Below are 17,178 nucleotides of genomic sequence, written 5' to 3' on the forward strand. Positions count from 1 at the left end.
CACATCAGATCTCAATGGGAACAACAGTCGTCCTGGATATCTGTACCGATATGGACTGGGTAATGTGTTAGGAATGAAAGGATACCACATTGTTTGATAGAAATAAAAATGATTAACCTGCAGAGGGCTGAATTCAAAAATACCCAGAATTTCAAATTGAAAAAATTATGCAACAGGCTAGTCCATTTTGATGAAATTTCATTGCAGCAACTCAAAATCATACTCAGTAGTTTATATAGCCCCTACATACTTGTATGTATGCCTGACAATGTTGGGGCATGCTCCTAATGAGATGATGGATGGTGTCCTGTTGGATATCCTCCCAGATCTGGACCAACAACAACAACATTTATTTATATAGCACATTTTTATACAAACAGTAGCTCAGTGCTTTACATATTAAAGAATAGAAAAATGAAACACAATTATAAAACAAAATAAATCAACATTAACATCGAATAAGAGTAAGGTTCAATGGCCAGGGGACAGAAAAACAAAAAAACTCCAGATGGCTGGAGAAAAATAAAATCTGTAGGGATTCCAGACCATGAGACCGCCCAGTCCCCTCTGGGCATTCTACCTAATATAAATGAAACAGTCCTCTTTGGATTTAGGATTCTCACGGAAGGGCTTGATGATGATGATGGTCACGTAGACTTCTGCCTTTTAACCCGTCCATCATTGTTTGAGCATCATGAAGCTTTGAATACCACCACAAAGAAACCGGAAAAAGAAACAGAAAAGAGAGTAGGGGTCAGTACCGATTTTAGAGCCACCATGAATAGTTATTTTGATGAATTGAACATATAGAGTATCAGGATTAAGTTAAATTACGATTAAAATGAAGTTATAAAAGGCCATGTTAAAGTAATGTGTTTTCAGCAGTGTTTTAAAGTGCTCTACTGTATCAGCCTGGCGAATTCCTATTGGCAGGCTATTCCAGATTTTAGGTGCATAGCAGCAGAAGGCCGCCTCACCACTTCTTTTAAGTTTTGTTCTTGGAATTCTAAGGAGACACTCATTTGAGGATCTGAGGTTACGATTTGGAATATAAGGTGTCAGACATTCCGATATATAAGATGGGGCGAGATTATTTAAGGCTTTATAAACCATAAGCAGAATTTTAAAGTCAATCCTGAATGACACAGGTAACCAGTGTAGTGACATTAAAACTGGAGAAATGTGTTCTGATTTTCTTTTCCTAGTTAGGATTCTAGCAGCTGCATTCTGCACTAGTTGCAAACGATTTATATCTTTTTTGGGTAGTCCTGAGAGGAGTGCATTACAGTAATCTAGTCGACTGAAAACAAACGCGTGAACTAATTTCTCAGCATCTTTCAGTGATATAAGAGGTCTAACTTTACTTATGTTTCTTAAGTGAAAAATGCTGTCCTAATGATCTGATTAATATGTGATTTAAAATTCAGATTACAGTCAACAATCACCCCTAAGCTTTTTACCTCCGTCTTGACTTTTAATCCTAATGTATCCAGTTTATTTCTAATAGCCTCATTGTATCCATTATTGCTGATCACTAAAATTTCAGTTTTCTCTTTATTTAACTTGAGAAAATTACTATTCATCCATTCTGAGATACTAGTCAGACATTCTGTTAGTGAATCAATAGAATCAGGGTCATCAGGTGCTATTGATAAGTACAGCTGTGTGTCATCAGCATAGCTGTGGTAGCTCACGTTGTGCCCTGAGATAATCTGACCTAACGGAAGCATGTAGATTGAGAATAACAGTGGACCCAGGATAGAGCCTTGTGGAACACCATATGGATATCATGTGTCTTGAGTTGTAATTCCCACAACTAACAAAAATTTTCTCCCTGTCAGGTAGGATTCAAACCAATTTAAGACACTGCCAGAGAGGCCCACCCATTGACTAAGGCGATTTCTAAGAATGTTGTGATCAATGGTGTCAAATGCAGCACTCAGATCTAAGAGGATGAGAACAGATAAATGGCCTCTGTCTGCATTTACCCAAAGTCATTTACTACTTTAACGAGTGCAGTTTCTGTGCTGTGATTTGTTCTAAAACCTGACTGAAATTTATCAAGAATAGCATGTTTATTTAGGTGGTCATTTAACTGCATAATGACTGCCTTCTCCAGAACTTTACTTAAGAAGGCAGGTTAGAGATGGGTCTAAAATTTTCAAGAGCGAGGGTCAAGATTATGTTTCTTAAGTAGGGGTTTAACTACAGCAGTCTTAAGACAGTCTGGGAAGACCCCAGTATCTAGTGACGAATTTACTATGTCAGGAAAACATTATCAATTAGCACGCCTGATACTTCTTTGAAAAACCTTGTTGGTATCGGGTCAAGGACGAGGTGGAGGGTTTTAATTGAGAGATTATTTTTTTAAATCAGGTAAATCTATCCTAGTGAAAGAGTTTAATTTGTTTATAACAGGATGCTGGGGTTTAGGAGGATCCTTAGTGTTGGGGGATATACTATGTTATTTCTAATATCATTAATTTTTGATTGAAAATACAGCGACAGCCTCACAGGTTTCACTGGAAGCACTTAGGAGGCATTCCTTTGAGCTACCTGGGTTTAGTAGGCGATCAATTGTTGAAAATAAGACTCTGGGATTACTAGCATTGTTATTTATAATCTTGAGAAATAGCAGCGTCTCTCAAGACGGACAGTGTTATTGTATTCTGTTATTTTGACTTTTAATATTTCGTGGTGGATAGTAAGTTTACTCTTCCTCCATTGACGCTCAGCTCTACGGCATGTTCTCTTTAAATCAGACACTCTTTGGGTCTTCCATGGTATAACAATGCTAGAAGATTTTTTCACTGTCTTTTCAGGTGCAACTATGTCAACAGCAGCTCTCACTTTAGAATTAAATCTTTCCACCTTACTATTTACATTGTCCTCGCTATTATAGCTGGCACTATATACGGACTGATTGCTTAAAATGTTTGTAAGTTTTAAAGCTGCTGCGAATCAAAGAAGCGTTTTTAACAATATGCTTCTCATGAGTGTTTTTATCATTATTTCTATATTAAAAGTAGAAGAAAATGGTCTGATAGACCAATATCAATGATCTGTTTTATATCAACTTTCAGTCCTTTAGTAATCACTAAGTCTAATGTATGACCTGCTTTATGTGTAGGCTGATTTATGAGTTGTCTCAAATCAAAAGAATCCAGGAGGTTCATAAATTCTTTTACTTTTAGATCACACTGATTATCTATATGAAAATTAAAGTCGCCAACTATTAGGAGTGTGTCATAGTTAGTAATTAAAATTGACATTAAGTCAGAGAATTCCTCAAAAAACGACGCGTTATATTTAGGAGGTCTATACACGGATAGTACTAGAACTTGAGAATCTCCATGGATAACAACGGCAAGATACTCAAAGGACTTGAACTTACCAAAACTGACATCTTTACATTTTAATCGGCTCGAGTAAATGTTAGCCAATCCGCCCCTTTTTCCCTGGCGGTTTGCATGAGTAAAACTGTAATCCGGAGGCAGATTCGATTAAAACTGCGCGCATCTGAACAAGCCACGTTTCATTTAGTGCAATAAGATCTATTTTTATCACTAATAAGATCGTTGATAAAAAAACGTTTTGTTAGTTAAAGCTCTAACATTTAATAGTGCCATATTTAATGTTTCGGAGGTGCAAAGATGAGTACTATGTGTTTATTGATATTTGGAATAGGAACTAAATTATTATTATTAGCGCCGCTCTGTGTGTATTTTTTGTTTAATCTGTGATCTGTTTTTATAGTTTTAATACATTGTTCCTTTAAAATAGTGATTTTAATTAGATTATTGGAGTTTATGCCGTATTTCCTAGGTTTTCTACGTGCATTGAGATTGCTTATTACAGTATTAATGGTGTGCACTTTAACGGAAGACTCTATTAAACATTCATCATGTCCTGGCACAGCAGTATTATTTCGGAAGGGGTTAAGAGCAGAGATAGAGAGTCAAGAAAAACAAATTACCTTCGATATGTTTTCGGAGAGGACACGGGCGCCGAAACTGTTCGGATGCAGGCCATCACGCTTGAAGACCAGGGCATCACTGAGCTCCTGTACATTTTAAGGTGAAATCTGGTAGCATCGGATGGACCGAAACAACATAATGTCCTACAGGTGTTCTGTTGGATTTAGGTCAGGCGAGCATGGTGGCCAGTCAATGGTATCAATTCCTTCATCCTCCAGGAACTGCCTGCATACTCTTGCCACATGAGGCTGGGCATTGTAGTGCACCAGGAGGAACCCAGAACCCACTGCACCAGCGTAGATTCTGACAATGGGTCCAAGGATTTCATCCCGATTATCTAATGGCAGTCAAGATGACGTTCTCTAGTCTGTAGAGGTCTGAGCGTCCCTCCATAGATATGCCACACCAGACCATCACTGACCTACCACCAAACCAGTCCTGTTGAACAATGTTACAGGCAGCATAACATTCTCCACGACTTCTCCAGACCCTTTCATGTCTGTCACATATACTCAGGGTGAACCTGCTCATCTGTGAAAAGACACAGGGCACCAGTTGTGGACCTGCCAATTTTAGTATTCTATGGCAAAGGTCAATTGAGCTCCATGGTGCCGGGCAGTGAGCACAGGGCCCACTAGAGGACATGGGGCTCTCGGGCCACATTCACACCAGTGGCTTCCTGGAGGTCATTTTGTAGGGCTCTGGCAGTGTTCATCCTGTTTCTCCTTGCCCAAAGGTGCAGACACCGGTCCTGCTGATGGGTTAAGGACTTTCTACAGTCCTGTGCAGATCAATTAGTGTAACTGCCTATCTCCTGGAATCTCTTCCATGTCCTTGAGACTGTGCTGGGAGGCACCGCAATCCTTGTAGCAATGACACGTATTGATGTGCCATCCTGGAGAAGTTGGACTACCGGTTCAGGTATCTCCTCATGCTACCAGTAGTGACACAGACTGTAGCCAAATGCAAAGCTAGTGAAAAAAGTCAGAGAAGATGAGGGAAGGGGCGGGATGGAGAATGTCAGTGGGCTCCACCTGTTAAGCCATTCCTGTTTTGGGGTCATATCATTGTTACCCCTCTAGTGCACCTGTTAATTTAATTAACACCAAAGCAGCTGAAACTGATTAACAGACCCCTCTGTTTAACTGACCAGAAGAATATCCTTTGAGTAGTGATGGTCTGAGTGAAGCCTTACGAAGCATCAAAACGTTTGAAACAATTGTGTCGGAAATCATATTGAAACTTCGAAGCATTTGACACTCATCTCTCTAGTGACACCTCCTGGTAATTTCCATTAATGTTACACAAGCTCATGATCCAGTTCAATGACGTCTGTTAAAACTCTTATTGCTTTTTTTTCGCTGCTACAGACTGACAACGAAGAGAAGGGTTCGTCAGCAGCTTCTGGCATCTGATGTCTAAAAAATAGAAATATATATATAACTAACGCCGACAGGCAGAATGCACTATATGATAGCAAGAGTTAAACAAAATAAGATGCCTCACTCATTGATTCCCGGCTCTTTTAATTAGTACTGTATTTACTTTTGCACTGTATCATTATAATTGCTCCTGTTATTAGTATTATAATTAACCCTCATCTTTTCTTGAGATCACATTTAATAGCCTTAAATGTTTTCTTTGGTCTGACTGTATTTTCCGTCTACAGTACTCCGTTTTAATTAAGGTTTATCCCTGTACTTTGCCATGATATAGGTAAGCACATTTGAGAAAGAAAAGGTGAAATCCTTATTATTTGGTCAAGTATTGAAATATTTCATTTATTAATGAGTCACAATATTTTGTGGAGCACAAAAGTAACAAGTTCGCTACTAAGAAAAGACGCCATTAGTGGTTCAACTAACTAAGGTGGTTGTGTTTCAAATTCTGAGCGTAGTGCTAGCCCGAGTTCAATCTGAATTAAAGACTCATCAAATTAAGAATAATAAAAAAAATGATCTGGAGTGAAATCTTTATAACCAATTTGAACAAAATAATTTTGAAGGATACTGTGGAAGGACCGCATAAGAGATCTGTTTGGGGAATCATCATCACTTAGAATCGCCATCAAAATGCGACGACTAATTACGTAAGGCAGCTCACTTATTTACATTAATTCATCTTCTATTCATTGCCATTTGACATCCATGAACCCCTCCACTGAATAAGGTGATGATAAACCCACTGTGGTAGATCAGGTTCAATTTGCTCTGCTGCATCAAACATTCAAAGGTGTGAATCCAGCACACTGACACACAGATGCACATGGGGCACTCCAAGGTGAGCATTGCACATATCAAGGTCGGCATTAAAGATCCTCTTGAGTGCTGAGGCAACAGAAAGCAGGATAAACTCATCTGGACCTGCTGTTGAAAAAGCATTTGCTTTTAACAGCAGCATCCCTCCCTCGTGAACACATCTTCAAGGTCCGGACAGGCGATCAGTAAAACATCATAGTCACATAGGAATGAGATAGACTGGACAACTAAGCAATCTTCCAGTTATAGTGGTTCAATCTCAGTTACTAACATATTTGCAATGTAGCTCTGGCAAACACTCAAAGTATGAACACATTCCACCTGATTAATTTAATATTTAAAAATTTAAACTGCTAAACCCACCATCAAGAACTACAGTAACAGTTGAAATTGTCACTCAAATATTTTTTTTTTTTGTTATAGACATAAAACAAGATGCCTATTTCCATTTGATATATCTTTACTAGTGTTCTCGCCTTGCTCGCTCTCGGTCCATGGTGGAATTTGCTGTTAAATGAAAAAAAGTAACAGACTGTTTTGGGTGACAATTCACAGTGGGTGGACGTAGGACCCGAACCCACGCAAGCCTTATTATGAAGCGGCAATGCTACCGCTGCACCACATGTATGCATGTATGTATAAATAAAACAATTATATATAGATGTATACTATATGACATACGTTCAGTGTTGCATGAAAATGTTGCCTGAGGTGAAGAATGGATATTTATGAGAGTATTATAGTGAGAGATGTGTCGTCACCCATATTACTAAAGCTCTTCTTTGCAGTATTATGCATTCTACAAGTCAGCATTTGTATGATGTATAATCTTTTTTTTTTTTTTATTATCGGGCACAATCATTTAACATATTTATCATCCACAAACATTCATTTCAATGGGAATTCTGTCGAGTTTTTGAACTCTGTTAATGCCATATGTACTTCAGACGGGAGCTTGATGAATAATGATTCGAAACACTACGCAGACATGGGCACTGGAATCATCAAGCTTGGTTAGAAGCACTGAGCAGACATGCATACTGAGGTTGCATCATCATGGGGCTTTGAAGCCTCAGACATGCGTAGTACTGAGATTGGATCATGGCAGGGCTTCGAAGCCTCGGGCAGACATGCGTAGTACTGAGATTGAATCGTGACAGGGCTTCAAAGCCTCAATCAGACATGGTCACTGGTTACTGAATCTTTGTGAAACCTCAGCACACTCAAAGGGATTAACCTCTATATTTTGAGTCTGTCTGACACTTAACTCTCTAGTTATATTCTGTAATTAGAATTGACATCACACACTTCAGTTGATATAGTTAAACTACAATTCAGATAGTTGCTGAGAATGAATTATTGTTCTTGTGGATTGCTGTGATTTCCTTTGTCTGATACATAGTGTCAAAGATATATTGTCATATCAGCTTTATATCTATACTAATAAAAGGCAAAGCCCTGACTGACACTCACTCACTCACCCACCAAGTTCCCGTGTAGGTAGAAGGCTGAAATTTGGCAGGCTCATTCCTTACAGCTTCCTTACAAAAGTTGGGCAAGTTTCATTTCGAAATTCTACGCGTAATGGTCATAACTGGAAGGTATTTTTCTCCATTTACTGTAATGGAGTTGAGCTCGAAAGCCGTGGGGGTGGAGTTTCGTGTGACATTATCACGCCTCCCATGTAATCAAGTGAACTGACTGTCAACACAGTGCATAGAAAACCAGGAAGAGCTCCAAAAAGCGCTGAAGAAAACATGCATTATATAATTGGGAAGGCAGCGAAACAATAAGAAGCGAGAGAGTGACATATACAACCATATTCATGAGTGCTGCTACTTCGGAAACAAAGCAAGGTGTAAACCTAAAGTTTAAATTTAAGTTCATAGACAGGCTGCCGCTGGCGTTTGTCATGCCCCCGGGTAATGCGGGATTACAAGTTTAATGAGAGGACGCAGGATATAAACGAGAGTTTTGATCACTTTGTAACTAAGTTAAAATTGCACATAAAGGGCTGTGCTTATGCAAATTCTGAGAGACTGTGTTTGTGGGGGATTGACAGTTAAGGCAGGTGGGAGAGTCGCGTCATCATCTCCCCTCCCATTCACCTCATTTCGCTCTGAGCTGAGCTCCACAGCTAACGCACGCAGTGTTACGGAAGCGACTTTGTGACGCTGCCACCAATTACTCACAGAAAAATCCACAAGTTAATACACACACTGTCTCTACAGCTTCTCCACACTGAATCCTCCAGGCACTACTTACAAAAGGTTACATTGACAATAGTGTTACGTTATTTTTAAAATGTTTCCTTTTCTTAGCACAAGCACAGCTGAGAAGCTTCGATGCATGTGCTCCATAACGCGTTAAAAAATCCCATCAGGAGCAGGGAACGTTAAATGTGACATTGACTGCGGGGGATTGTGTAACTGGAAGATGGATTAAGAATACAGAAATGACAAAAGCTTAGTCTTTCAATAATTCTATTTACATTAATGATTTACTCTGTTGTGCTGCACTTCGGAAGATTACTTATTTAACCCCCCAGCGCAGCCTTTGATAAGATCCATTCAGAAGGAAAGGATGTTGCTGACAAACTCAGATGTTTTTTTGAAAGTTTAGCTCCAGATGTGCTTATCCAGCTGCTCCTTTTCAGTACTTGAGTGATCTTTATGTCCACCTCTTGATGAATTCGCAAAGTTTCTTTACAACTCAATAACGCAGAAATCCCGAGGCTTTCCTTAAATTGCAGAAGACACTGTTGATGGCGCTGATTCTGTTTTAAAGACAGTTGTGATTAGTTATGTAGAGCTCTCTTTTACTCACATTGCTTTTTGGAAATCGATAATACAAATCAGCTACAGATCTGTGAATCACTGAATAGTAAAAGCATTTAATGAGGAGTGTCTTGCACATATACTGATGTAATGACCACATCGGCTTTAGTGAAGCGTTTCTTAGCCTCTCTGATATGATCGATATGGGGTAGAATAGATTCTGGATTGTTATAAAACATGGTACCTTACGCAAAATATGCTCATCAATTTGTTACAGATTCTAGGTAGACACAATTCCACACCAAGGAAAAAAGGTGCCCCATGTAAATCGTTCATAATGTCTCCAAATTATATTTGTTAACTTACAGAGAAGTACTACATAACTGTTTTATACAAAATCCGTATTTCAACATATGCAAGCCCCAATTATGATTTGAACTCAGGTTAGCGGACCTTATCGCTGCAGCAGGGACAACTACTTTTACGCTTTGAGCCAACGCAGTTCAGCAGACGAGTGACTGACCAAATCGACTGCTGACGGCGCAGATACCAATGATGTCATCAAGCTAGCGTGCCTGAAAATCACGTGACAGGCGCATTTGAAACAAGCCTTGAAGTGGCGCTTCAAAAGCTCGACACAGTGTCGAAACGTCAGTATTGAGTGGCCCATCACTACCTTTGAGCAGTATAGATTAACACATTTCTGTTTTTCATGTTTGAAATCTACCCTAAATGTGTAAAAAGAACACACAGAAATTAAAAAGTAGTTGCACTTCAAAAAAAGGATCTAGCTCATTTAATGCAAAAGTAATTGAAGGATATAGAAACCACTATTGCATATTTCAGGTATTATGATTAAAACTGCCACACTTGGAAGATACACTGTCAGGAGACCCTGTCTTCTTTGTCTTTGTCGTCTTCTACTACTGCTACTACTACTACTACTAGCAGCAGCTGTGACACGGCAGGTATGTGTTGGAGAGCAAAGATGACTGGTTGTCGTCATCGTCTTCTTTTTCTTACGATGTAAATGGATATTTGAGCCTCCAGGTAAACTTCATAACTCTTCTCTGTGATGCTTTTTTCTTAATCTTGGTTGAGTCCCTTAACTGACACATTAAAAATGATAAATAGCCTGTCTTTGATCACTAATAACTTTATAGAGATTAATCAAAATGAGTTCCTAAGCTAGGCCTAAAACTTGGGGCCACTCTTTCTTGGCTTATGATTTGCCATTATAATTGGACATGCACCTGCAAAAGGAAAAAAAAAAATAAGTAAAGGTCATTTCCATATTTAGGTTAATAAAATTGCAGTGTTGTGTCCCCTGATACTGCTTAATTATACCTATGACAGTGGCCATCTTTGTTGTTCAACACCAGCTTGGTAAGAGGAGAAATGTTTTGAAAAGAATGGTTTGGTTTTACACCAGTTTATTTTCGCATGTATTGTTGGACCCAGCTTGCATTACTAATGTAAAGGGGAACATCATTCTGTATGTGTTTAATGAAAAGTATAATAAGAAAAAAGTATATCATCCATGAGTTTTAAAGTAACAATGGGCTGTGAATGCATTGAACAGCTCTATAAAATTATTTTAGAGTTTACAAAATTATAAATCAAGCAGTTTATGACCCTTAGATGACTGTTGGCAAATATTGCTCATATCCAGCCTCATGCATTTTTTCCCCTCCTCTACTTATACTGTATTTACTGTTACAGTATTTTGTGTAATGGGATTAAAATCATATACATCCTATAATACAAAGAAAGAACAAGCATAACTTGAACACTAATGATGGTCCACTCAGCAGAAAGAGATAATGAAAGATTTGAAGTAGAAGTAATGTGGCATCATTAATCCGTTCTGAGCCTGGTGCTTTTTGTGATTTGTGCAACAGAGGTGGTGACTCGAAGTACATGAAGGATATGTTTAGTGTCATTAAGTGAGAGAATCACAACTGAAAATAAAGCGGAAACAAAATGATCATGAAAAGTGAAACCCCATCTGTCAATGGAAAAGTGATAGGCTACAGTTGGTCGATGTTTGCAACAATTTTAACGAATAAAGTGAGAATAACTGAACATGTGAAAAGGCCATTATTCCTAACCAATGCAATGGTTTAATTATTGAAGCAGAAAGGATATTGATAATATGGGTAGATGATAAAGATTGCCATAATATGCCTATTTAACCTTGACTTTACTGAAAGAAATGCTTGAAGCCTTTTCAGTAGTTTAAAAGCTGCACATGCAGTAAGTGAAGGTGATTGTGATGAAGAATTGGAGTAGGTTTTGGTTCAGTCATTTCAAAATGAGGTGACATGTAAAAGTTCAAGGTGAAGCAGCGCTTGCCAATGTAAGTGCTGTGATTTTATTTTATTTTTTTCCTGAAATGTTTAGGGAGGTTATTTGCCAGAACAAATATTTAATGTGGATGAAACTGGTTTATTTTGAGAAAATACCCAAAAGGACTTTTTATTTTGAAGGCAGAAAAAATTGCACTGAGGTGTAAGATAAGGATAGGCTGCTGATATTGCTTGGGGGTAATGTGTCCAGGAATTTCAAGGTCATGCCTTTGTTTGTACAGGTATATTGCTCCCTAAATCCAAGGCCACTTCTCCATATCATTTAAGGCATCTCTTCCCATTATTTGGAAGGCAAGTGCAAAATGCATCTTTGAAGATTGGATCTTGAACCATTTTGTTGCTTCCATTGATCAATATTGCCTGGCCAACAAAATTCTCCTTATGCTTAAGAATGCACCTGGTCATCAAAGCACTTTGAATGACCTTCATCCCAATGTAAAGGTTTTATTTTTAACCCCCACCAACTCCCTATTACTACATTAGCCAATGGATCAGGGAGTCATTGCCTCCTTTAAGGCCCATTATTTACAGCAGACCTTCTGATAAGGATCCAGGGCTACCCAAGATGATGATATGATGATATGGGAGGTCTGGAGGAATTAGAATATCTCTGATACTATTAAATATTGCTTGGTTCTTGGGATAAAGTGAAGCAGTTAAATATAAAATAAGTGTGAAAAAAGTGTGCCCCAATTAATGAATGATTTTCAGGGGTTTATACCTGACAAAATTGCTAAAGCATGGAAAACTGTTGACATTTTTAATTGACTGCAGTTAACCATCAGTGAAAATTCTCATTAGAGTTTAGTCACCCCTCCGTTGCTGAAGAACTGACCAATGAAGACCTTATGGAACTAGAAGAATAGGTGACAGAATATGAAGAAGACAAGTCAATCAATCAATAAATCAACATTTATTTATATAGCACATATTCATACAAAAAAATGTAGCTCAAAGTGCTTTACAAAATGAATAGAGAAATAGAAGACACAATAAAAGATAAACATAAGTCAACATTAATTAACATAGAATAAGAGTAAGGTCCGATGGCCAGGGTGGACAGAAACAACAAAAAAACTCCAAAGGCTGGAGAAAAAAATAAAATCTGTAGGGGTTCCAGACCACGAGACCGCCCAGTCCCCTCTGGGCATTCTACCTAACATAAATCAAACAGTCCTCTTTGTATTTAGGGTTTTCATGGAAGGACCTGATGATGATGGTCACGTAGACTTCTGGCTTTCAGTCCATCAATGTTGGTGCATCATGATGCTTTGAGTAGGTGGTGGTGGCGCAGGCCGCCACCACAAAGAAACCGGAAAAAGAAACAGAAGAGAGAGTAGGGGTCAGTACGGATTTTAGAGCCACCATGAATAGTAATTATGAAGAATTGAACATACAGAGTATCAGTATTAAGTTAAAGTGAAGTTATGAAAAGGCCATGTTAAAGTAATGTGTTTCAGCAGTGTTTTAAAGTGCTCTACTGTATTTGCCTGGCGAATTCCTATTGGCAGGCTATTCCAGATTTTGGGTGCATAACAGCAGAAGGCCGCCTCACCACTTCTTTTAAGTTTAGCTTTTGGAATTATAAGGAGACACTCATTTGAAGATCTAAGGTTACGATTTGGAATATAACGTGTCAGGCATTCCGATATATAAGATGGAGCGAGATTATTTAAGGCTTTATAAACCATAAGCAGTATTTTAAAGTCAATCCTGAATGACACAGGCAACCAGTGTAGTGACATCAAAACTGGAGAAATGTGTTCGGATTTTCTTTTCCCAGTTAGGATTCTAGCAGCTGCATTCTGCACTCGTTGCAAATGATTTATGTCTTTTTTGGGTAGTCCTGAGAGGAGTGCGTTACAGTAATTTAGTCTACTGAAAACAAAAGCGTGAATTAATTTCTCAGCATCTTTCAATGATATAAGAGGTTTAACTTATGTTTCTTAAGTGAAAAATGCTGTCCTAGTGGTCTGATGAATATGCGATTTAAAATTCAGATTACAGTCAACGGTTACCCCTAAATTTTTTACTTCCGTCTTAACTTTCAATCCTAGTGCATTAAGTTTATTTCTGATAACCTCGCTGAATCCATTATTGCCAATTACCAAAATTTCAGTTTTCTCTTTATTTAGTTTGAGAAAATTACTATTCATCCATTCAGAAATACCAGTAAGACATTGTGTTAGTGTATCGAAGAGTCGGAGTCATCAGGTGCTATAGATAAGTACAGCTGTGTGTCATCAGCATAGCTGTGGTAGCTCATGTTGTAACCTGAGATAATCTGACCTAACGGAAGCATGTAGATTGAGAAGAGCAGCGGACCCAGGATAGAGCCTTGTGGAACACCATATCGGATATCATGTGTCTTTGAGATGTGATTACCACAACTAACAAAGAATTTTCTCCCTGCCAGGTAGGATTCAAACCAATTTAAGACACTGCCAGAGAGGCCCACCCATTGACTAAGGCGATTTCTAAGAATATTATGATCAATGGTGTCAAATGCAGCACTCAGATCTAAGAGGATGAGAACAGATAAATGGCCTCTGTCTGCATTTACCCGCAAGTCATTTACTACTTTAACGAGTGCAGTTTCTGTGCTGTGATTTGTTCTGAAGCCTGACTGAAAAGTATCAAGAATAGCATGTTTATTTAGGTGGTCATTTAACTGCATAATGACTGCCTTCTCTAGAATTTTACTTAAGAAGGGTAGGTTAGAAATGGGTCTAAAATTTTCAAAGGCAGAGGGGTCAAGATTATGTTTCTTAAGAAGGGGTTTAACTACAACAGTCTTAAGACAGTCTGGAAAGACCCCCGTATCTAATGACGAATTATGTCCAGAATATTGTCAATTAGAACGCCTGATATTTCTTTGAAAAACCTGGTTGGTATTGGATCAAGGACGCAGGTGGAGGGTTTCAGTTGAGAGATTATACTATGTAATTCAGGTAAATCTATCCTGGTGAAAGCATTTAATTTGTTTATAACGGAGTACCGGGGCTTTGGAGGTTCTGTAGTGTTTGGGAGATATACTATGTTATCTCTAATATCATTAATTTTTTGAGTGAAAAATACAGCAATGTTCTCACAGGTTTCACTGGAAGTATTCTGGGGGCATTCCTTTGTGTTACCTGGGTTTAACAGACGGTCAATTGTTGAAAATAAGACTCTGGGATTACTAGCATTGTTATTTATAATATTAGAGAAATAAAAGTGGGACCTAAAACTCCAGCTGAAAAAGTTATTGATGTAAGAGTTTGCTGAATCCTTTCATCTCATTGAAGCAGAGATGGCAACGTTAGAGGAGCAAGATCCTAATACAGAGAAGTTCACCGAAGTTTACCTTATAGTTACTGAGGGTCACAGCTGCTTAAAGGCCTTTTATTATGAGAAAAACAAAAGGTAAGTACAAACCTCCCTTGAGGCCTGTTTTGAGAAATTGACTCCAATACGCAAAAACGCAAGTAGCAGAATCAAACCCTTTCTTTCCAATACCAGGCCAATCATCTTTAACAGTAGCCATCTTTACATCTTCCCCTGCATCATTCAGTTATTAATGTTATGTTTCCTCATGAATACCCCATCCGATATTCAAGACATCGATGGACAAAGTTTTAACCTTTAATCCTGATCCTTTTCTCTGTTTTCTTTTCCTATGTAAATTGTATTAAACACTGTTTCTTTAATGTTTTTGACTGTGTGTGCACACAGAGACCGGTTCTCTCTCTCTCTCTCTCTCGTGCAGCACCATATGTAGTTACTTATTACTATGTACTGCATTATGCTTAAGATGTTTGGTCTGTCTGCAGCTCTTTCTTAAGTGTTTTGAGTAACTCACACAGAAATAACTATGTACCTGTTCCAACCTACCTACATATTCAACGTGGACAGAGTTTGGAATGGATCTTTCGTAACTTGAGGACTGCCAGTAAACATATTTGTTCTTCAGTTGTTACATAAAAGTACATCAATGAGGTTATACACGAGAGCACTGGTCAGTATATAAACAGCTGTTTGGTGGTATTCTCAGCTGTGGTTCAATACCACTGTGCATTCTCACCTTGCTCCTGGGGTGAGACTCACTCCTCTCTTTCCATTCTCTTCTTCCATGTCTAACACATGTGCAAAATCTAAATCTTTCACCATGCACCAGGACAGGTGAAGTGTTTTGTAAGGACTCATCTCGGGTGAGTGCTCTCTTTCTCATAAACACAACCCCCAAAGAACAAAGATGAATTTTAACAATTAATAATGCATGTATCTTACATTGCAATATAGCGTTATTAATATTAACCAACAGTTTAAAGCCACTGTTTCAGACAGAGTTGCCAACATTTGTTAACCTCCATCCTTTCTTTAAAAATAGAGGAATAAGCTGAAGTTAGAAGAACTGTGCTTATAGTTATGAAAACCGGAACCAGCCATGACAACAATTAACCTATAAAAAGTAAAGACACTCAAACATTCACACCTGACCTTGAGTTATTTTCCTTTTTTTGGCCTGGATTCATATGTAATTGTATAAAATTTATAAATTTAAACAATGGAAATTTTAAGCTTGGCCTAGGGCATAAAATAACCCAGCACCAGCACTGACTGCATGTGCCAATAATCTGCTCTATTTAAGCATTTGCTATGATTAGTAGTTCCAGTATTATACAAAATTGTCAGGCAACAAAATCTGCGGCAGACCACGATCCATGAATTTGTAACTCTAGTTATGTCCATGAAAGAAACAAAATCTAATGCACTAATTGCCACAATTCTTAGCAAAATGGATCTCATCACTTTTTTTGCAGAGCTCTAAAAAAATAATTGAAGATGCAATGCTAAGATGACATTTATTTATTTGGTTTGTACAATGCTATACACTGTATACCCTGCCGTTCTTTCTTATATTCTGTAAGTGCATTGAGCATGGGAAAGGCTCTATATAAATAAAATGTAGTAGTATTATTATTATTATGCTTTAATTGGATGAGACCTTATTAGTATTATTGCCCAAGTACTAGATGTTAGCAGTTGCATTTGCTTCTATTACAGTAACAAAGAAAAGGTTTGCCTAAGCTGTATTTACACATGATCGAGGAAGGAGAATGGCATGCAATGGAAGAACAAAACATTTTGTACTAAAATGATTGAAAATATAACTGTAAAATGTAAAGCAATCTTCATACTTGTCACCAGTATACCAATATAACATCACAAAGACACTGTCATGCTACTATGGTATAAAAAAGTATTTGGCTCAGTTCAGTGATTTCAGATCTCCCTTCTCTTGCCTTAAAGAGTGTCCTGTTTCTGCTTGTTTGTGTTGTCTTTGAAAGTTTCTAGCCAAATAATATGGATGTAATACATTTAGATGAATTTCAGTTGATCAGTTTATTTTGTTCAAATATTTTAAGCAATTTATAGTTTTAAGACATGCTTAAAACAAGTAAAATTTAATTCCCCCACACCACCCCCCCACTTTTAATTGACAGTTTTATTTATTCAATATATTGGCACTGCTGGACCCTTTCTAGCCAAAGTCTCCAGATGCCCTTTTAAAAATGTTAAAATATTCCTATTTCGATCCTGTACATGTATAAAATGTCACCAGGTTTAAATAAAAAGAAATGTTTCCTTGTGTAACTGAACCATGCACATATTTAGGAAAATAAGGAAAATACTTCAGTTTAAATATATTGACTATGACAATTGTATTCTTATGCAATCCTCTTCGGCTTTGAGTGTGTATACAAACTACCAATCAATAAAAGCATTGCAATGGAAGATGTAGTTTTAATTACAT

At 37.9% G+C, this 17,178-nt stretch overlaps 1 protein-coding gene across 5 annotated transcripts in view; it reads left to right on the forward strand.

Moving 5' to 3' along the window:
- Positions 1–17,178, forward strand: part of LOC120525402 (synaptotagmin-like protein 2) — a 541,287-nt gene that overhangs the window by 297,379 nt on the left and 226,730 nt on the right. The gene's annotated exons all lie outside the window — the stretch shown is intronic.

This window comes from Polypterus senegalus, chromosome 3, assembly GCF_016835505.1.
Source record: "Polypterus senegalus isolate Bchr_013 chromosome 3, ASM1683550v1, whole genome shotgun sequence".
NCBI classification, from domain to species: domain Eukaryota; kingdom Metazoa; phylum Chordata; class Cladistia; order Polypteriformes; family Polypteridae; genus Polypterus; species Polypterus senegalus.